We start from the raw sequence: 23,166 nt of genomic DNA, 5'->3' as shown, positions 1-23,166 counted from the left end.
AGTTGGCACCTGTGTGCTCTCTGCTTTAAAAAAAAAAAAAAGAAAAGAACAAAATATTCTGTAGAAAAAATCTGGCAGTTGGTGCATTGTTTCCATCACCTCACTCATCTGCAATGTAATCGGAGTTGCTTCTTCATCACCCGTAGGTGACTCAGCAAAATCTGTAAGTTTAAGAATCATCTGGAAGGCTCTATGTACTGTCCAGCTTCTGCAAGATAGCTCATGCACCTCATCTTAAATGTGTTGTACATTGGACCTTGTGGACAATGAGAGGGACACACACAAAAGGTCAGTTTCTGGAAGAAAAGCTGTTCTGGGGAGAGCTTTTTGCACTGCTGGTGAGGCTGAGATGAGCACAGTCAGAAGGCCTGAGTGCATTTCACATGTATATGTTAATACTTCCCCTCTTCTAAAATGTCACGTGCAAAAATCCTCATGACAGTGTGTGAGTGTTGGTAGAATGAAGTGTGGATCTGATATACTGGGTGTGCGTTTCTAAAATGTAATATACAGTGGGTTTTCCATGCAATAAAAATTTTAACCTCCTTGTCAATCTAGACCCCCTAAATTATGCCAGTGACTATACTGTGAATTTCAGAGGCCCAATAAAATTTTAGTGCTATTCATGTGGGAGTTAAGCCTTCACTGTTACTTATGGTATTCTTTAAACGTAGCCTCACCTTGGTGGTGTGTCAAAGAAATATAAAAATCCTCAGGGCCCCAAGCCCTGCAGTCAGGAGATGTTTTGGTTAAGCTAGGAGGTTGTAGTATTGACCTGTTAGTAAGAAAGTGAGTGCTTGCTATTTGATCAGACTTCAATGTGGAAAAAAATACTGTGTTAGATGCTTTACAGAATAGGTATTCTTTGGCTCTTTCGACTGTGACTGGCTATTTGATAAACGCTCTAGTGTTTGCAACTGTGATCGCAGAAACTTTCTAGTTTTGTTAATCTAGCTGATTTAGTTTGACAGAAGTTAATATTAATTTTTCTTATTATAAAGACTGCATTTAGCTTCTGTCAGTGCGCAGAAATCATTATCGTCGCATGATTCTAATTTCTGAAAATCAAGCTTTTTAAGATAAACATGGAAAGAAAAAACTCTGGACATTTCATTAACAGGAAAGTAGTTGAAGTTCTGCCATAAACGCTTATGAAAAACTGTATAATACTGTTTGGCCCCATATAATTTCCTAGGGAATTCAAATCCTTGAATAAGTAATAGTAGTTTTATAATATTCTGTGACAGACAGAGCATGCTTGTTATGTAAACATAGTTACTAGAGATACCAGAATACATGTGTTTAATACTATAAATTGAGCTTACTTGAACGTGAGTGACTGAAGTCCTTTTGAATGCATTTGAATACTGCTAATTCTTACGCCAAAAGTGCAGAATTTATCTGAATCTTTGACTTTTACTAAGGCCTTTTTTTTTTGAGTATACATTTCTAAGCTTAGTGTCTGAAGTTGCAAACTGCTTGCTTTAGAGAATTGGCTCATAAATTTTACTTAATGTTTAGTTGAATCTTGTGTCTTGTGCAAAAGAACAATAATACTAGGTAAGCATTAAGATACTAAACATTTCAGATGGCACATATCTTGTGACATCTTATAAGAAATGCAAATTCTCACATTTTTGCTCTGTGTGAATTAGTTTTTCAAATTATGTTTGTAAGACATGTTCTGAAAGAAAAGGATATATCTAACTGCACTTGTCACAAGAAAAATTAAAACTGAGGCTACGCAGTCTAATCTCTAACAAAATTATTTGTGTTGCTCTAGTTCACATGAATTAGTGACACCCTTTTTCCTATTAGGAGGATGGTGATGCTGTCCAGGAATTAGTATATTTCTCTCCTTTTTCTTTTTGTGTTTTTTTTTTTTTCCCCTCCCCCTCATAAGCTTGAGATTGTGACTACTGAGTAGTACCTTATGTTTCAAGTTTCCTGTTACTGCAGTAAGGTCTTTTTCTCCTGAAGCCTCAGAAAAAGTTCACTGTTCATCGATACTGGTCTTCCTTCCCTTTGGCTCATTTTGCAACACTGGGGGATAGCCATCTCCTGTGCCTTTGAGATGTCCTTCTAGAGAAGCATCCATCTTGCTGGACCACTTTATACTTCGGGACTGAATCAAAAGGGCCCCTCCCTACCTAAGTAGTCCTAAGTAGTTCAAAGTCTGCCCTCTGGAAGGCCAAAGCAGCGGTTTTGTCTACCCCCGCCCCCTCCAACTACATCAAGAATTGAGAATTCTGCTACTACATGGCATTCTTCCCAAGAGAGGTCCCAACCTCCACATGTCCCACCTGTCTTTCTCTGTTTGTGAACAGCAAGTCTAGCGGGGCATTTCTGCTGGTAGACTCTCTTTCCAGCTGTGTAAGGAAGTTATCTTCTGTGCACTCTAGTAATCTCCTAGACTGCTGCTTCTGTGTTGTGTTATATGTCCAGCATGTATCAGGGAAGCTGAAGACCCCTTGAGAACAAGGGTTGCTGATTGTGCAACTTCTGCCAGCTGCTCACAGAACACCCTGTCTGCCTCTTCATCCTGGTTACGTGGTATATAACAGTTCCCCACCACAATGTCTGCCTTCTTGATCCTTACCCATAGAGGCTTAACCTTATCATTCCCAGCCCCAACCTCAACAACATCAAAACACTCTCTAACATAGAGAGCCATGCTTTTCCTTCGGAAGAGCTTAGAGCCCTCCATTGCAGCTCTCCAGCTGTGGGAGTGATTCCACCATGTTTTAGTAATGGCAACTAAGTCATAGCTTGCTTGCTACGTGATGGCTTCCACTTCCTCCTGTTTGTTGCCTATACTGCACGCATTGGTATAGATGTACTTCTCCTGAACCGTCTGCCTCACACCCACATCATCAATTCCCCAGGCTCATCTCTACTGGGATGAGCTGGTTTTATCTCCTTCCCAAATCATACTGAGTTTCAAGCCCTTCCAGTGAGCTCTGACAGCTGCTGGGCTAGGATCCATTTCCCCCTTTGAGACAGGTGAGACCCATCAGCAGCTATCAGGTCAGGTGCTGAGTAAACCACTCCATAGTCAAAAAAAACCCAGCAAAATTCCTGTGATTGCACCAGCCTCCACATATTTAAGAGATGGATTTTCTTGATCCTCTCAATATCCCTTGCTGCTACTGAAATTATAGAGAAAAATTCTATCTGCGCTGCTGCTCCATCAAGTAACTGCCCCAGTGCCCCAAAGTCCCTTTTGATAGCTCTCAAGTTTTCCTCACCAGCTTCGTTGCTGTCAGTCTTAACTAGCAGTAATGGGTAATAATCAGGGGATTGAACCAGACCAGGAAATTTTTTAGTAATATTCCTGACTTGGGCCTTAGGGAGGCAACACACTTCTCTACAGGTATGGTCCAGCTGACATACTTGGCCTTCCTTTCCTTTCAGAAGAGAATCACCTGCTGCAATCACCCTTGTTTCCTTCTTGGCAGAGGTGGTTTTGAGGAGTGGAGTCAACTGCTGTCTCACCCTGGGGAAGCAAGGTAGACAGAGACTGGAGAGCGTCTGCCTGCAACACCAAGCTGAGACCTGTTTTCATTCCTTCCATCTCTTAGGTCCCCTCCTTCTGTCCATCAATGACTCAGCAGGGGATTCACCACCATTTGGGGGATATCACCCTAGTGCCTTTCTCACGTGTTCAGTAGAGAGTTACTCCACAGATCTATCTCCTGCTCACACTCTAATACTCCTTAATCTCTCCACTTCCTCCTTGAGTTCTGCCACAGTACTGAGCTGATTCTCCACTGCTCACTGCTCATGCAGCAGGTATCCCTGCTGCCCTTCACCCAAACAGTTGGAACACCTGTCAGTTTAAAAATTAGACAAAACAAAACTTTTGTTAAAAATGATACAATTTATGTAAACCTGCAAGTTTGAATCGTGCAACTACTTAAAAGATTGCTATTTTAATTTGTATTGCAAAGATTGCTCTAGTGTTCCCTGTAGTAAGACAATATTAAAAATGAAATAAAATTATTCATGTACTAACTGAAATGCTACACTTTGAAAGCAAAACTAGCTTTTTTTTTTTTTTTTTTTTCTTCCAAACCAATTGGGAATGGAAATTTTGTGTCAGAGACTACTACAATCTAAATTCTTGAAGTAAATTTTATTAAATTTCCAAATAATGGAAAGAAGACTGAAATAGTTCTAGAACTTGATTTAGTATATTGAGCTTTTTTGTATTTCTACAGTTGTATGCTAAATAAGACATAATGATTATCATAAAAATATATTCAATGATTGTTATAATTTTGCTGTCTTTTTGAACCGAAAGATGAGCCCACGTGACTGAAGATATAATTACAGGAAGCTTCTTAATGGAGTTATCAGATTGTGTATCGAAGCTTATTTTAATCAGTTGATGAGTAGAAGGCAAAAAAAAAAAAAAAAATTGTTTAAAACTTTGTTTTTCCCTGTGTAATCCTTTATAGTTTGTGCAGAGAGGAAGTTGAGATTTAGATATTTTAAGGGATTGTGGTTCTAGGGCACTAAAACAGTTATGAATTTTAATGATTTCTCTGTTCCCCAAATGAAATTCTTCAGGGTCTAGAAAATCACAGAAAGATTTGTTGCTTTGCTTTTTCTTCAAATTTTGTTGCAGAAACATGGTGGGGAACTCTTGATTTAAAAAGTATGGAAGGAATCATTATTCCTTTATTATTATCATTATGTTTTAAAATAAATATTCTTCATTTTTAAAAATAGTTTCCTAAGAAAACAAAGCTCATGTTGCCATGCTTTTTTACACATATGCCTACTGGTATTTCCTACTCGCAATAGCTTCTAAATATTGCCCACTTTCCACATTTCTGATTGCTCTCCTGAAAAATGTGACACCTACTACAAGTTCTCTAAATTTAGCAAGGACCCTGATAATGCCTTGACTGGCTTATGAGGAAGCTTACTCCATGCTAGATACCAACAAATCAATGTAGGGTACATTTTACAGAAAACCAAGTTCTCGGCTGCTTATGAACCCACTTGTTTCTTCCAAAGCATATGGATTTAATTTATTTCTTTTCCAAGTTGGGAAAAGTTATTGTTTTCAAAACCACTTCTTGTATGACTTTGTCTCGGTCCAGGCTGGATTATTAAGATGTTGAGTTGTAAGATGACTGATAGAATTCTCATGCAGGTGTGCAAGCCAAGAGATCTGGCTCCTTATATATAGAATTTGTATTATTAACATACCCAGTTTTCCCGTATGATGCTGCTCGAAAGTGTGGATGCTTGCCTGAAATTCATGACTGTATCACCTGTTCTTTGGTCTTTCAATTTTAAAAAGATATTTTAGATTTTCAGTTACCAGTTTTAAGACGTTGATATCTTGAGCATGATCCTGTGTTTTGTTCATTATGATGCAGTAACTGTTGATATTTACATCCTCGTAAGTCCTATTATTCATCCGTATCTGCCTCAGAGTTTTAACTGAAAACTAGCAGAGGAGACTTACATTTCTCCTTTCAATCACCTTTACCTTCCCCTTTTGTATCCAGTATACCACCCACATTGATTCTGTGGAAGCTAAGGGAGCTCTGCCGCTCTCTGGTTATTCTACATAATTGCTACTTACTGTTTTTGTCTCCTTTTTGTAACGATTTTACCCCAGACATTCTATTCTTCCATCTACATAAGGGTAATGTTTTCCATGTACCTTTGCCTGCCCAGAAAGGCTGTGTACAGCAGGTTTGTAGAAGGGGAGCCCAGCATGCTGCCTCTGGCCTGAGGGCACTGCTTCTCCCCTTTGTGCTTTTATAACCTATATTTTGTCTTCTGTTTTGTTTTTTTTTTGTGCAGCCACTGGACTTTCCTTAAAATCACTCATGTCATTATGTGGACACTATTTTAATCCACTACCTAAAATAAAAACAAACGATTGTTTGGAGTTGGTTTTCTAGTCTTCCCTAAAATTAGTTGTCTGTTTCTGAAAGAAAAAAAAGATATATATATAGATAGATAGATAGATAGATAGATTTAATTAATTAATTAAAACATGCATTGTTTTTAAATGTTACGCACTGCTGTTATCTGTTAATACAATGGGACTTTTGAACCACATCTGGTAATGTTGTGAAACTTCCATTCTGCACATTATCAATTAGTAGTTCAATCCCCCTTTTTTTTGAAGTGGCATAACATGGAAATTAGAATTATCTATGAGAAGTAACATTCCTTTTGTACTACTTACAGGTGAAGTAGTGCAAAGGGCTTATCAGGTACTCCTGGTTTTGTTTCTGTTTATTCCATTTGGAATTTCTTGATGCTAACATTTCCTCAACTTTTTGAGTTACCAGTTTCTGTCTTAAGGAGGAGGGTAAATGCTTTCTATTAAAATGTTCCCATCTAACTATGATTTTGAGGAAGTGATTTGGAGATGATGTTGTTCAGAGGCAGGTATGCTATTTATTTTAAATGCTGGCCCTCCTACAGTTGAGACTTTGTCAAGTCTGTGCTGAGGACCTTGATCTCAGACTTGTTCTGTTTTGTTTAGTTCTGTTAATATTTCTGCCACAGCTGCAGTGCCAATGTTTTGTCTAGTAGGAAGAGTGCTACAAGCTCCTGCATGGAAAAGTATGTTTTATTTTATTTATGCAGAGAGGTATTATGGATTGTTTCCTTCTTTATCTCCCATCTGTTGTTCACTCCCATTCTTTTTGGAGGTGCTTTCCTTCACCCCTTCCAAATATTTCCTTTTTTAGCAAACCCATCCTGCTGCTCTTTTTTTTTGTGTGTGACCCTGGTACAGGTATGTAGTGAAGCTGTGAGGGAGAAAATTAGAAAAGCCAAAGCGCAGTTAGAAGTTACCTTAGTGAGCTTGGCCACTAAAGTAAAGGAAAACAGTAAATGCTTTTATAAACACATCAATAGCAAAAGGAAGGCTAGGGAGAATCTCCATCCCTTGTTGGATGCCGAGGGCAACCTGGTCACCAAGGATAGGGATAAGGCAGAGGTACTTAATGCCTTCTTTGCCTCAGTCTGTAATAGTAAGACTATAATAGTCTTATAAAGTCTATAATAGTAGATAGGGATGGGGAACAGAATAAGCCCTTCATGATCCATGACGAGATAGTTTTGGACCTGCTGCGAAAGCTGGATGCTTACAAGTCCGTGGGACTAGATGGATTGCACCCTAGAGTGCTGAGGGAGTTGGCAGCTGTGATTGCCAAGCCACTGTCCATCATTTTTCGGCAGTCCTGGCTAACCGGAGATGTCCCGGTGGATTGGAAACTAGCATATGTGACGCCCATCTTCAAAAAGGGATGGAAAGATAATCCTGGTAGCTACAGGCCTATCAGTCTGACCTCGGTGCCTGGGAAGGTTATGGAACGGATAATCTCAGGAGCCACCATGGATCAGTTGAAGGTCAACCAGGGGATCAGGCCCAGTCAGCACAGGTTTACGAATGGTAGATCCTGTCTGACAAACCTGATTGCATTCTATGACAAGGTGACCTGCTTAGTGGATGAGGGTCAAGCTGTCAATGTGGTCTACCTGGACTTCAGTAATGCCTTTGACACTGTCCCCCATAACATTCTCGTGGAGAAGATGGCTGCCCATGGTCTGAATGGGGGTACACTCTGCTGGGTGAAGCACTGGCTGGATGGCCGGGCCCAAAGAGTTGTGGTCAATGGAGTTGGATCTAGTTGGCCGCCGGTCACAAGCGGTGTCCCACAAGGCTCAGTATTGGGGCCGCTTCTGTTTAACATCTTCTTTGATGATCTTGATGAAGGGATTGAGTGCACCCTCAGTAAGTTTGCAGATGACACCAAGTTGAGAGGGAGTGTTGATCTGCCTGAGGGAAGAAGGGCACTGTAGAGGGACCTGGACAGGCTGGATCAATGGGCCAAGGTTAACGGCATGAGTTTCAATAGGGCCAAGTGTCAGGTCCTGCATTTTGGTCACAACAACCCCAGGCAACCGTACAGGCTTGGGGAGGTGTGGTTGGAAAGTTGCCTGATGGAAAGGGACCTTGGTGTTCTGATGGACAATCGGCTGAACATGAGCCAGCAGAGTGCCCTGGTGACCAAGAAGTCCAATAGCATCCTGGCTTTTATCAGGAATGGTGTGGTGAGCAGGACCAGGGAAGTCATCCTGCCCCTGTACTTGGCATTGGTGAGGCCTCACCTTGAGTACTGTGTTCAGTTTTGGGCACCTCAGTACAGAAAGGACACGGAGGTACTGGAGCAGGTCCAGAGAAGGGCAACAAGGCTTGTGAAGGGCTTGGAAAATCAGCCCTATGAGGAGAGGCTGAGGGAATTGGGTCTGTTTAGTCTGGGAAAGAGGTGGCTGAGGGGAGACCTTATTACTCTCTTTCACTACCTGAAAGGTGCTTATAGTGAGAGTGGGGCTGGTCTCTTCTCACTGGTGACAGGTGACAAGACGAGGGGAAATGGCCTCAAGTTACACCAAGGTAAGTTTAGGTTGGACGTTAGGAAACACTTACTTACAAAAAGGATGGTTAAACATTGGAATAGGCTCTCCAGGGAGGTGGTTGAGTCACCATCCCTGGATGTGTTCAAGAGCAGTTTGGATGTGGTGCTCAAAGATCTGATTTAGCAGAGGGTTGTTAGAGTTAGGGTACTATGGTTAGGCTGCAGTTAGACTTGATGATCCTTGAGGTCCTGTCCAACCTGAGTAATTCTATGATTCTAAATAAATAAATAAATAAATAAAAATAGTTTGCATAGGAATGATCTAGAATTTTAAAAAATAAGTACACTGCTTTAGAGACCCGACCAATAGAAATAAATTTATGCCTAATACTTCTGCTGAAACTGTAAATATTTATTTTCAAGAATTACAACAACAGTTTACAAGAGTCCATGGAGGCAGATGGGGAACTATCTTGTATTCATTAATAAGAAGCAATTTGCTCATACCTAAACTTATTTTTTATATCTACAAAAATAGTTGTAAAATCGGGTCTTTAGTCATCCAGCTTTGTTTATTTAACTTTAATTTTAAATTTTGTTCATTTCGAAGGCAGAAATACATATAGAAAGAGTAAATGATCTGCATGGCAGAATTACATGAGGTTTTTATTCCCCTTTTTGCATTCTGCCATATAAAATAACTATACTTTTATGCATTGTATTATGAAGCATAAACTATCAAAGTAATTCACACTATTGTATACAAAAAATGTAAATATTAGAAGTAATCTGTAGTTAAGAAAAAATTAGTTGACCATTTCAGTGTCAATTAATTAATTATAATTAATTGCATTAAGACAAAAAAGAAAAACAACACACAAAACAACAACAACAACAACAACAACAAAACACACCAAAAGTTGCTTATGCAAACATCTTTACAGAATAACAGAATCACAGAATGGCCCGGGTTGGAAGGGACCCAGTTCTGACATAATCGGAAATTGAATGCATCTAAAAATTCTTCTACGTTTTATCAAATGTGATTTTTCTTTCTTGCATCTGAGGTCTCTTATTTTGTCATAACTGTATCTTCTACAATACTGTTAGTAAACTAGTAATAAATAAATGTATTTATTTGAATCATGATTAGATATTGCTTCCATGAGACACAAATAGCAAATTACATGTGACGTTGTATTTCAGCAGCAAAGAGTCAAGCATGACTTCAGTTGTTCTTAACACTCAATTACTGATGAGTGACTGGTCAAAGGAACATAATTATCAGAGAAATAATTTTAAATTAGGATGGTGAAGAAGTCGTATAAAATTGCAATATGCTACCATAAAGGATGATCTTTGCATGAAATTGCAGTGTTTTTTAGTACCTGTGGGAATGTATTCACCAGAGCTAAAAGCATTTTTGCATGCTCTCTTTATTAGAGTAGATTTCTCTGTGAGGCTTTCTAACTGATTGCAATCAGGCTTTAACTGTGATGCCAAAATGCTTAGTTTGAATGCTTTTAGGTCGGATATGTATGTGTGTGTCCACATACACGGAATCATTCAGAAAGCATTGTGCTCAAGTAGTTGAGATTCAGGTGGCCAGAATGGCAGGAAATTTTTCAAATAACATACAAAAGTTCAGTGCAAGACTTAGCTATTATCAGTTTAAAAATCTGAACTTGGTGATCTCGTATCTTTTCAGGGGGTAACGGACGCCTAAAAATCCTCTTTTGGAGAATGCTGGTACATGGTGGGCCGGCGAGCTTTACAAGAACCAAATAACCCCACTGCTGTATTACCACAGTCACCCTACTACACTAGAGAAGTGCAATGTGTATCCACATTCACCAAATACTGCAGTTTGCCAAAAATATATAAACTGGCCTGCAAAAAATGAACCCCAGATCATTAAGCAGCAACTGAAAATAGATGGAATTTGAATGGATGTGTAATATCACAGGAATTCCTTATTGTTAAGCTGTACTGTAAGCTTTTGATTGTTCAGATGTTTACGATTAGCAGTCAAGAATGCTTTACTACTCATAACAGACCAACATGGCCAGCTTTTTACCACTTCAGTTGTTGGCATGTTATCTTTTCTAGCTTGCTAGGTCAGTGTCTACGATCACTAAGAACTGCTTGAGAGAACTTCCTATTTCTTACAGAAAGGAAGGTATGTAAACACGGCTGGCTAGTCTAGGCCAATCACTGATTAGTCTGCGTCCCATGAGACCTTCCTGTTGACTTTGTGTGGCAGAAACTTCTGCTGAAACACTGCATGAGTAAAATCTCAAGTTACTACTTTCTGGATACACTGCTGAGTGACTGACAGGAAAAGGCAAACAATGCCAAGAAGAGAAAAGTAAAAAACAAAACAAAGCAAACAAAAAAAACCCAAAACCCAATAACAACCCAACACTCCACAGACTACCATTTTCTTTTGTCCATGTGTCTTCAATTAGGTTTAGACAAGCTGAAACATCATTTACTTGCTCTCAATTCTCTTTCTTAGCAAGGCAACCAGGGGTAAGAAGAATTACTGAGTTGGAAGACTGTTAAACCATGCGTGCTGCAACTTACCCTTTACTTACTGAAAGAGTTTAGTTTAAAAAATTAATTCCTTTCACATTATGGAAAAATGATTTAAATGAGCAGAACGCTCCCTCTCTTCTCTCAAAAAGTCATTACATAGATTAGCCAGGTGTAGTCAGTAGTGATTGTCCAAAAGTCAAGACCAGGCAGGTGCTGTGGGTAGTTTTTTTGCTTACTTTTTCTGTGGAAACTGGGGCAAATCACTTCAAGCAACAAAAGAATTTGCACTGATTCTTTCCAACAGTTGCTGTGTAAAACATTGGAAAAAAATGTAGAAATCAAAGTTGTCAGAGGAAGTCAAAAACATCTCACTGTATTTCAGAGCGAAAATATTGACAGCTGTGGCACAAACAGACCTTGAAGAGCAGAGATTTCTTCTGAATAATTATCTCTTCCAGGAGGAGTTAAATCCTCAGCGTAGTTGCACTTCTGTTTTCAAAACAGTTCGTTATTGTGCTGGTGGATTAAAAGTCACACCCAAACAAATGATAGAACTAGACAAATAGCTGTCTTTTTCCAGGAAGTGAAGTTGATTATCCAGTTATCCTATAGTGGCTGTGTTATAGCTGTGAGACCTTAGAAGATTTTTCCCGAAAGCCCTATTAATTCCTCTCTCATTCTTTCCTGATAAGTTATCAAAAAGAAGTGGAAATAACCAAGAAAGGTCTGCTTGGTAACTAGCTGCTTGGAAACCAGTAGAGTTTGAGTAGCAGCATTGTAGAATTTGTTGTTTAATGTTATGTCAAACGCCATGGTTTATTGCTGTGGGAGCTACAAAATAGCTATAAAACAGTAGTTGAGCTGAGAGCTCCGCAGTTCAGGAATTCCTAGAATTTTAGAAGCTGAACTAAGTACAGGATTTTAAAATTGGTGTGAATGCCCGTGTTAGGTTAGAGGATCTGCACTTGCAGAACAGTGCCTGCACACATTTATGTAAGGATGCACGCTATTCCCATCCCATTTTCTTTCTTTTTTTTTTTTTTTTAGGGATACGTTATAATACAAGGTCAGGTAACACAACTGATAGTTCCTAAGGGATGTCTAATTGCTTGTCATGGCAACTTAGAGACCTAGCCTTAAAACAAGCAAGCTTTTGTTTCTGAAGCTGACTTTGTTAGGAAATGTGAGATCATAAAGCTTCCCCATATCACGATGCTGCTTTGCTTCCTTTCCTAGCATGTCCAAATCTGACATCCTGCTCTTACTTTTTTGCTCAATTACATCATGTTATTAACATATTACTAAATGATGTAATTGGAGAGAACTTCACTACACAGAATAGCAATCATCAAATACATTGCATTACATTATTTCATTGCATATAATGATATTTGAGGATTAGTTACATTAGACAAATTTCTTCCATTAAAGAATAATATGGATTGTGATATTCTATTAATTTTACAGTTTGAGCATATAACCTGTGTGTCTTCAATGAATTGAGAAATAGCACTGAAAGCTTTGTCTGCAATTTCAGGAGCCATCTGTTTCCATTGGCTATGACAAACTTTATCCTGCAGCAGTAATCAAGATAATGACCGATTATACAATACCAGAGCTAAAGTAAAGACACAGTTGGTTACAAGTAGGAAAATGTGTTGTAAGTGTGCCTTGAAGTGCAGTGTATTTGAGCTACAGCTTGAGCAGGTCCCATAAGCTTAGGGTGAACCTGACAGTAACTTCTGCATAGAGACAGGAGTAGGACTCTGTGATCCTTATGGTTCCCTTCCAGTTCTGGATATGGTATGATTCTGAAGTGGGCCTTAAGCTATTGTCTGTGAAGTAACAGATATAAGAGAAGGGCTTCACTCCTGGAAGTATCTTTCCAGCTTTTTGCTTTTCTGTGAAGGTAGATAGTTGTATTTCTGAGGTATTATGTTATGTAAAGAGGTGTCTGCATCAGTATTTTACCTTTCTGCTTAATTTCTTTGCTTTTATAGACTTAAACTAGGCCCTTTATATTGCTTTAATGTATTTTTTGCATGTATTAAAACACACCCACACATGCATCAGTTCAACATTCCAGCAAGGCAGCTGATTTTAAAAAAATGTTGTTAAACAAGTTGAAACTGGTTGGCACATATCTGAAGAAAGAAATCAAATGAAACTGGCAACTAAAGAGAAAGGGAAGTTGATATTGGCACTTCATCACAGAGGTCTCTAGGTAACATATGCAAAAGCCCTTAAAATGTAATTCTACTTTGAAAAGTGACTATGTAAAAATGTCACCTTACTCAACAGATGTATTCCTTGTATGTACTCAGTGTTGCATCTGCTTACCCTCATTATAAAATATGTAGCTTTTCTTTGATTGCTTTTCCTGTTAAATCTACAGGATCAACAGAAACCTAGCTTGCATTTTGACATTTGTACTATTAAAGTCAGTCACCTGACAGTTTACGGTGGGTCTTTTGATATTAAGCAATTTCTCTGACAAATGGACAGAAAGAAAAGATCATGCTAAAGTTCTCAAATTCCACCCTCAGTTGGATTCTCAAATTCCACCCTTAGATTTCATGTCTGCTTTTCTACCTTTTTGAATTGAATTAGTCCCACTTCCTTTGTTGGTAATAGTCAGACCAATGTTTTAGCTTCATTTTTTCATGATATAGCACAGAGAATTAATTATTTCAATTTTGGACCATGGTTGAAAATGGAATAAATTAGATCTAGATGGCATGGTGTAGGGACAAGGACCCTCTCAACTACTTGTAGAATTACCACGTACAGCAAGAAAATACTTTGAAGTACAATGTGTAGGGGTCTTGCTTAAATTACATGCATGGTTATTGGCTGGGTTTTTTAATTGCTTTATAGTCAGTGTAAGTCTTCAGTCTAAGTCTTCAGTCTCAGCATTTAATGTTGTTTGGAAGATTTTTTAATTACTAATTACATTTTTCTGAATTAATTTTTTCAGGTTTTTTGTTTTTTTGTTTTTTTTTTTTTTATCATTTATCATGACAGACACTTCCTTAGGCATGCTGGAAATACGGGTGTGTTTGATCACTTCTTACACTCCTAAATTGATCTTGCCATTGCATGGATATTCATTTGTGAATCCATTTAACCTGTCTGTGTGCCTACTTAAGTTTATTACCATTATATACTAGATGTAAAGTAGCACTGAAACATGCAAATAAATGGAAGGTATCGAGCTATGTAGTCAGTGCTCTTAAAATCTAATTATCAACGCTATTTGTAAATGTGATTGTCTGCCTTCCAGTATACCTTTGTTTCTATTGCAACTTGTCTCTCTTTTAACTGTCCTTACCTCACAATGTTTCCCTTTTAAAGTACATGAAATAGCATAAAGTGATGTCCAGAACTATCTTTGATTAAGTTAAAAAAAAAAAAAAAAAAAGACAAAGGAGTGAAGAATTTCTTACTGGACATGATATTTTGACAAGTGCTTACTTTAATACTTGATGTTATAATAATTCATAAGTACCAATTATTTTGTAATATAATATATATTACATAAAAATAAGTACCATTATTATTTTCAGCTAGGAAAACCAGTAGTTTTGAGTTATTTGAAATGAGTAAATAAAGCAAAGATAGGTGAACTGGAAGTATTTGTTTTGGATATCTTTTCACTAGGAAAACTTTTGGACAGTGTTATATTCTCTAGGCACTGATACGTTGTCTAGTGCAGTTGAAACACACTCCTGGATGACACAACTCTTGATGGGATCAGAAAAAGGCTCAAATTTGCCTAAAGGGTGTTAAAAATGGCTCAAAGTTGTTTTATGATATGGTAAAAAAAAGGTAAAAAGTATATAAAATAACAGTTTTTCTCTTGGCAGTGAACGTATGAAAGTTGGGGTGGCATGACAAACATTGCTCTCTGCATCTTACAACTTCTAAAGTTGTGATCTGAGAAGTTGTGCCTTATGTACACCTCAGCACCTCAAGTGCTGGTGTGATCAGATAAGCCTTGCTTTCATGACGCTGAGGAGCACTGCAGTGAAGCAGTTGTATGCCTAGTACAGGATGTTATCGTGGCACCCTTACTTTTTTTATTTTAGTTATGTTCTTATAGTTAACAATTGATAGGAGCCATCACTTTGGTTCATGGAGGGGAACCATATACACGTGAAACACTTTTACGAGAACATTTTTTGTCCTGTTTTATGTCTGGGAAGGTTTCCTGGGTGATGTTGGTGTACTGAAAGAAACCCCTACATGCTCATTTCTTTCTTTTCTGCACTTCTGAAACAGTAGCTGTTTGTGAAACTGAACAGCAATTGTTAAGGATCAGGCAAAGAACGTTGGTATAAAGAAATGAATTATTCATATAGGCAGACCAAACTTTAAATATGTTTTCTGACCTGGCTTTCAGTTTATGTGATGTAGAGAATATACCAGGGAATTGAGGACATGATTTTTTTTTTTTTTTAAACAAAAAACTAAATCTGGTGAAAATGTCTTAATCTGGTACCTGTCACCATGGCAACTTAAAATATGGCTGTGTATGTGTTTTGTACTATATGCTGGCATGAGATGCTAGCATTAGCAAAAGTATGTTAAATTACTTCACTTGCATCTTCCCTGTCACTTACCTTCCAGCCTTCCCATGCTTAGCACTTTTGAATATTATCTGATTGTACATCTAAGAAACAGAAGTGTTGCACATATCTTACAGCAGCAGTTTTCTGAATCCTAGGAGGATGTGGTCTACCATTTGCAGATGTGTTGTGCAGATTGTCAAATCAGATGACATGATGATCTCTCTGAATCTTGTCTCTTGTCTGCAGTCTTACTAAATACATCAACTAGGTTTTTTTTAAGTATTCTATTCAGTAATGAAGAAAGTCTGACATGAAAGTCTTTGACATACTGGACTTTCACTGGTCTTAAAATGAAAATGTCACACATGGTTTTGGGGAGATTTTTTTTCATTGTAATGTGGGATCTGTCATGGCTATGCCAGAAATCTGTTGATACAGTTTCTGTTGCCAGTGCTTTGAATCAGGAAAGGGAAAAAACTCAAATAAAAACATATGTCATAGAATTTAGGATTTACATTTAAATGCCAGCTTCCCATTATGTCCATATAGACTTTATCTGTCTGTAGAGAAAAATCGACACTCACCACCTTGAGTTATTGTGATGTGATATTTTTCAAGCAAGATACAGTCTTAGTAAATGAAGTGGCATTTTCTACTTCTCATGTCCACTTTAGAGCCTCAGAAAGACGCTTACCAAAACAGTTCCCTGTGAAGATGAAGAGTGATGATTATGTTCTTTTTTTCTTACAAATGCATCATACTGTTTTTCCAGCTATTTCAGCTCTTCAGAAATAACCAAAACTGATAGCAATTAGTTTTCTTGAGAAGAACAAGAGTAATGCTAATAATAATTACTACAGACCATTTTCTTCCAGTTAAATGTTAGGAAACTGTTTTCTTGTTTACACTGTTGCTTTGTGGAGAAATTGGCTTGAGGAGAAAGTGTACTGTATTGTATCTAAACTATACAGAAAAACCTACAAAGGTTTAAAGTAATTTCCAAGTTGTTAAGTTGGAAAATACCATTAGATGATGAAAATCATAGTATGTTGTAGTCTGTGGCTGCTAAAAATGTGCTCTATTCTGAACTATTTGTGTTTTCTATCACTGCTAGGCTTGATGATATAATTTTTTGCTCCTTCTGGCTTCTATTATATTCACCATCATAATCAGGAATAGTTAGTTATCATTTAGGAGTAATGCCAAAAGCATCTGGAGAAAAGCAGTTATCCATTTTGGTTCTATCTTTATTTCCATATGGTAGAGAGCCCAAGTGATAAACTTACAAGTACACTTGGCAATTTTTCATCAGATGAGTTCAGATGCCTTAAAAATATATGAAAATAATCTAAAGTAAATAAAGTTTTGAATCTCGAAAAGCAGCCACTGGGAGTCGCCCTGTAATTCAAAAGAAATTCGAAGTGTGGTATTAATATTCAGATCTACAAGGACTTGCAATGTTTTATGACCTGAAACTGCTTTTGATTTGATATTAAAGACAGGCAAGTTCTTTCAATATCTAAGTATGCATTGATACTTCTGTACTTGCAGCTTCCTTCTTTTGCTTTATTTCCAGCTAGTTCCTTTGGAAACTTGACATCTCATTGCCATCTGAGTTCTTAACAAACAGGGCTCCTTGCTTCATCCTTGCTAAACTACTGTCATAGGATTGGAGACAAGATATATTAGGTTTTATACTTCTTGATCACTTAGGTAATCTCCTAAATTGAGATTATAATAAATAAATTGATCCTGCTTTTTTTCTTTTCTTTTTTTTTTTTTTTCTCTGTCTAGAACCAGGCAGCAAATTTCATATTTTTCATGTATTACATGACTTAACTTTTAGAGAGGAGTTAGGAGTACTGTTAAAGTTTCACTTCACAGCTTTGCATTTGAAAGTCACACTCTCCTTTTGGAAGCTCCTACTCTTAGAAGGGGATGTGCAATTACATATATACTTAGTGAACTGAACTATTGGACATAGGTTTGTTTTCCAGTATGATAGTTATATCTGTTTTTTCTAACAATGTTTCAATTTAAATGATTATTCATTATAGTTTGAGATAAATGTTGGGTCTGCCTGCTACTTGCAGCTCTGCTTCTATGTTCCTAATTATCACAAAAATATATTAACAATTCACATTGAGTTTTGTAGTCCATATTTTGTTGACTAGTTTATCTGTACTGCTGTAGTCAGACCTCAAACTTTTTCTAGTCTTTCTTCTCATCAAATTCTTTACAAGATACCTTTGCACTTTTCTAAAATTGGATTGTGTGATGCTTTCATATAGAATTGAAAATTAGATTTTTGCATGCTACTACTTTGTCTCCTGTCTTTATGTTCATTGGAAGCCTTTTGGTTTTGTTTGTTCATTATGTGTGAGTCTAAGTGTTTTTGTTTAATTTATTCTTTAAGCTGACTGTACACAAAGACTGACCCTGTAAAAGAAAGAGGTGAACTTCTGGAAATTTTAGGATAATTATAAAGATAATTGAGAATAAAACTTGAGAGCTCCTTTTCCTACATATACATGCTTAGATGTTACTATTTATTGATTAAGTGTAAATGATTTAAGTTTTCTTATGCATTTCAGTTGATCTTGTTCAGAAACGTGCTCAGATTTACACCTTTGCCTTTATTATTGAGCCAGGATTTTTGCAGAATATTTTTAAAAATATTCTCTCCACCCTGTTTGCCTCACTAGAATAATTTATATCTTGGATACAGTATTGGACTGAAGTTGAACATTTTTTCTTAACAGACATGGGATGTGTCTTGTTAAGTTTTATTTGCTGGTAGGGTCTGAATTTTTAGCTGAAGAAGTTAATAAGTAGAACATGTGTAATGTAAAGAGGAAATAACTCAATGCGGAGGCCCAAGAAAGAAGAAAGAGATGACTAAAACTGAAGGAGGGAGGATTGCGCAATTAACATGTGGTAAGCTTGTACTTTTAAGTAAGTAGAAATAACAATGTCATGAAAGTGAGTAATCCCTTTACAGGCTGTCCAAGAGATGTTGACAATATGAGGAGATAACGGAAGAGTGGGAAGGATCAAATAGAAAGAATAATCTGGAAGAAAAAAATGATGGGCTCTCTGGGACATGTAAAGATAGATTTTAAATCTGGTAAATGTAATTGGGAAGAATGAAAATGTAGATGAAAAAGAAGTCCTAACCTGTGGGGAGCTGAGAGGAAAAGCACAGAAAGAGATCTGGCAGATATCATCAAAAGGATAAAACAAGCAGAAGGAAAACTGATTATAAACTTGATTGATGTTTTACTGCTTAGTAATGAAAGGAGAGACTTGCAGAAGAGTATCTGGCTTCATAGATTCACAAATTGTAGAAACTAACCTTTCTAACTGTTCAAAAGTATAGCTAGGGAAAAGGATAGAAACAAATGAGATGAGCAGTGCTCAGATGCTGCATGAACAGTGAGAAGATGAGACAGATTCTCAAAGGAAGTGTTCCAGAAGGTACAGAATTCTAATGGGCTTGAGTCTTACAGTTGATCTGAGGATTATCTGAGGCTTTTCCTTAGCTAAAGTGTGACCACTATTACATCCCTCTGTAGGTTCTCCAGTTTCTAATGAGGACTGAATCTGGACTGCATTCTTTTAGAGAGTGCGTCCATTAGTGGGATTACAGTCCTCTGCACACTTTCATTTTCATAAAACGTGGAAGTTTAATGTATTGGAAGTATGACTCCTCTGCCAAATTACTAGGAGGAGAGAGTCAGACAGATCAAGTCTCTTTTCTGTAGGAGAGAGATGGAGACAACTAATTTGCCTTAGATCTTATCACAGAATCTTTTTTAAGTGTTAAGGGACTGGCATTTCAAAGTAACTATTGGTTGATGTAAATTGTGAAATGAAGCCGTGAGAATGTCGGATCGTACACCTCAAGCCACCAGTATACAACCAGTGTGTTTTCTGTGTTAGGAAATGGAAAAATAAGTGAAGTTTTTTAAGGCCTATGGTAAGAAGGTATGTTTTGGCTGAGAAGGGAAAAATGTATGATACTGCGTGTTATACAACCACTAAGTTCTTAGCCATCAAGGTTAAATGGCCATTTATGTTCAGGCAACAGACAAATCACTCTAGAAAACAAACATGCACATTGTAAAATTGCCAGTTATGATTGTGCATTGAAAAATAAAGAGGAAACATGCAAATATTTTCTACTCTTGTATCATGGGGTCATGCACACATAATAAACAAAAAATATGATGCAGGGGAGGAAGAGAGGAAGGAAGAAGTGCATATTTCATTGTCACGGTGATATAATTAACATTATGGAAAGACATAAAATATGCCTTGTAAGTGAAGTGAAAGATGTGAAAAAAACCAACAATAAAAAAAACCCTTAATTGTTGGCAAAACAGATGTATGCTTATAGTAAGTATGGCAGTCAGGTAATTCTTGGATGGAATAAAAGGCAATTAAAACAAGTAGAACAGGAAATACCTTACAAAGACAATCTAGAAAGCAATGTGAATAACTGCTCATGTAAAGCTCCAGGAGCAAAAATTTGGGCAGCATACTTTGAGCTAATGCAGGATTGCATTCTTAGTTCAATGGTCTAGACAGCTGGAGGCCATCCTAGACGTCAGCCAATTAAACAAATTAAGTATGAGACATAGGATGCAAAGATTACAGTTAATTATGAAAAGAAATGGATGAAGCAGATTGTATAGACAGAAATTCATTGCGTCTCATTCGTCGAGCCTTGTAACATGGTTGTTACTTCCAGCAAGCCATTCTGTGTTTTTTTTGCTTAAATGACACATCTTGTTTGATCTGTCATCTGACAGATACAGGCTGCCCTTCTCAAGTGTCTGGAAAGCAGCTACTACATTGAAGGTGTGAAGCGGATGTGTAAATATTGGTTAGCAGTGTGCAGAATAGAATCCAACCTTGCACAGCTAGTTTGTGTACTACTCTAGAAATGCACAGGTTTGTTTTCCTTCCAAGGAACTCTCTTTGAGAAAATCTGCAAGATATCTTTTCAGCAGTTTTGCTAATTGCATAGGTGTGGCATCTCAGCACAGGTTGAGAGAACGGATTAAGTTCTACATCTAACCAGAACAAGGATATCGAGACTAGAGTAACTTAAGAAGAAGCAAGGGATCACAAAATAATATCCCAAAGCAATCTCTTTAAATATTCTAGAAAGTTACATATTAGTGTTCTTGATCAGATGTGGCAGCATCTTAAGATCTCATCCTATCATACAATACTTTGTATAGACAGGATTGTAAAGGATACCTTCAATTTTCCTGGAGTTTTTATTTCCACATCAAGGACTTTTATTGTAAGTCTGAACAGTCTATTCTAATTGTAAGTTTAATTTACAATATAATGTGGTATTGTCATTTAAATGAAATATAACAGTTGGGGATTAATGTTAGATAAAAGGGAATTTTAAGAATCTAACTGGATGTAATTCAAACATTTTAAAAGAAAAAGTTAATTAGGGACAACCAACGTGAATTTGTGTGAAGGTCAGCCTGCTTAGGATGGCAAGATAACAAACAAAGAAAAATGAGTAGTTGTTTATTTTGACTTCCAAAAAGAATGTTAGAAATTAATCACATCCAATACGGTTGGCTAAGGTAAGAAATTTTGTTGCCAATGTAATACAGTTTGTGAAAAAAAAAAAAAAAAAAAAAACACTAAAAAACTCCCCCAAAAAACTGGCTTGAAGTGCTAAGCAAATCATAGCAATAGAATATAACAATTATTTTAATAGTCAGAAATTACTAGTGCTTACTGTAGGGAACGATTATGGGTCATCTAACTTATAAACATACAAAAGTTTCCATTATTGCATCACTGTGCTTATGAATTCAGGAAATGAAAACGATATGATTTATAAAGTAAAGTTACTTGGCTGTGCCGTACTTCATGTGTTTGTTACAGTGTTCGAACAGCCTTTTAGTACTTTTGGTTCAGTGGACAAATCTGATTTCAGCTGTTCCTTTCCTGCAAAACACTCCCCCAGGGAGTTTGAAGAAGTTCTTTTCTCTTAGGGGAACTCTCCTGGCACTTGAAATCCATCAGGAATAGAGAGCTACAGGCTTGTTGCTGTCAGAATCCTATCAACATGAGCTTTTTTCTTTTGAGATGGTCTGAGCAGTCTGTCACTGTATTTTTGAGGGCTGGTTGATGCACAAAAGTAAGTTGTCTGGCAGAAGCTCAGTCAAAAGAAAAGAAAGAAAATAGTGGTTCTAGTTTAAGGAAAACGACCAGAAAATTTGGTGAAGTATTCATGAGCTAAGAATTTTGCTAGATTCCTAAATGTTGGCAATGATCAACTAGCAGCAATGGCCAAAAAAACATTTTTCCATCTGTATTTTTGTAGGAGACTGAGTGCTGAGCACTGTTTAGTGCGAACCTCTTTTGTCTGCTTGTAGTTAGATATTTGAATTATACATTGTACTGATCTGAATTTTAATCCCTTTTATAACCGCAGCTGGTAAGGAACATGAGGTAGCCTGACTATATAACTGGCCACATCTCCAACAACGCTTTTCATTTAATTCAGCAGGTGAGTTTTTCTTGATATTGCATGACTCTGGAAACTGAGGTGTGAAAAAAAAAATAAATCAACAAATATCCTGAGATTCTAGGTGTAATCATAAGTTAATAAAGCTGTTGGTGTTTTTGCAGTGGTATTTAAAATATTGTCTTTGGCCTGGAGAATACCTCAAGGCTTGGAACTTGTCTAGGCAGTTAGCTCTAGCAGTGAGCAACAGGAGAGCTTGAACAAAAGATCTCAACTTAAAGGAGAGTAGCTACTGGCAGTGTTCCATCAATGTTGCACTTCAATTTTCTCATTGTCCCTATTTTTATCTTCATGAATGGAATGAGAAAAACTAGCAGAGATGAACTGGACCTCAGCTTTGATTTTTCTGCAGTCAAACTGAGAAGTGTACACTATTAACAATACCAAGTTTGCCTTCATATCAGATCTGGTGAAAATTTCTACATGTTGAAAGTATTAATAGATATTCATGTTCTGTTATAAATTTATTTTGCAAATATGAATGAGCTTAGCTTTAGTCCAGGAAGCAGTAAAAACAGTCTGTACTGCAATTTTGTGACCTGCTGAGAACTCTATGAATTGAACTGCAGCTTCAATCTTATTATTAAAATGTAAAATTAGTATTGGAAACTCACCTAACAATAAGCATTTGAACTCTCATGTAAATATCATTCTTTAGTTCAAACCAAAACTAATGTCCATTAACTGATATATCTTTCAGAAAGGATGAAAAAGTAATCATTTAAAAATGTAGTCTTTTGCTCTGCTAGAGCTGAAACACATCTATGACTTTGAAGGAAATTATCAAAAAATAAGGACCTGTATCTGTAAATAGTCCCAGTTTTTAAGGACAGTTGACATTGCACTTCCCTCATAGAAGATCTGGGACTGAAAGAGGTGTGTAACAGTTGATAAATCCTTACAAAACCCGTAGTATGTGTTGCCCAAGTCTTGTATCACACACTGGGGTATGTTCTGGAAGTCTTTGAGTTACAGAACATTATTTTGCCCCTGTGTCAACGGAAAGTACTCACTTTAGGCTACAAAAAGATATGTGCATAAGAAAAGCTAAACTGCTCAGCCTCAGTGATAGTATGTCACCAAGTGT

At 37.2% G+C, this 23,166-nt stretch overlaps 1 protein-coding gene across 4 annotated transcripts in view; it reads left to right on the top strand.

Moving 5' to 3' along the window:
• The window catches only part of ARL15 (ARF like GTPase 15), a 223,884-nt gene that overhangs the window by 164,151 nt on the left and 36,567 nt on the right, over nt 1-23,166 (top strand). Inside the window, exon 7 of one of the 4 annotated variants that reach the window (XR_014880321.1) lies at nt 21,987-22,061. The exons of the other annotated variants lie outside the window; for them this stretch is intronic. The gene's annotated coding sequence lies outside the window, so the exon portion shown is untranslated. The remainder of the gene's footprint in view (nt 1-21,986; nt 22,062-23,166) is intronic. 4 annotated transcript variants of the gene reach the window in all.

Source organism: Meleagris gallopavo, chromosome Z, assembly GCF_905368555.1.
Source record: "Meleagris gallopavo chromosome Z, MGAL_WU_HG_1.1, whole genome shotgun sequence".
Taxonomy (NCBI): domain Eukaryota; kingdom Metazoa; phylum Chordata; class Aves; order Galliformes; family Phasianidae; genus Meleagris; species Meleagris gallopavo.
The sequence above is the reverse complement of the archived record's forward strand: the minus strand, read 5'-3'. Positions and strand labels throughout refer to the sequence as shown.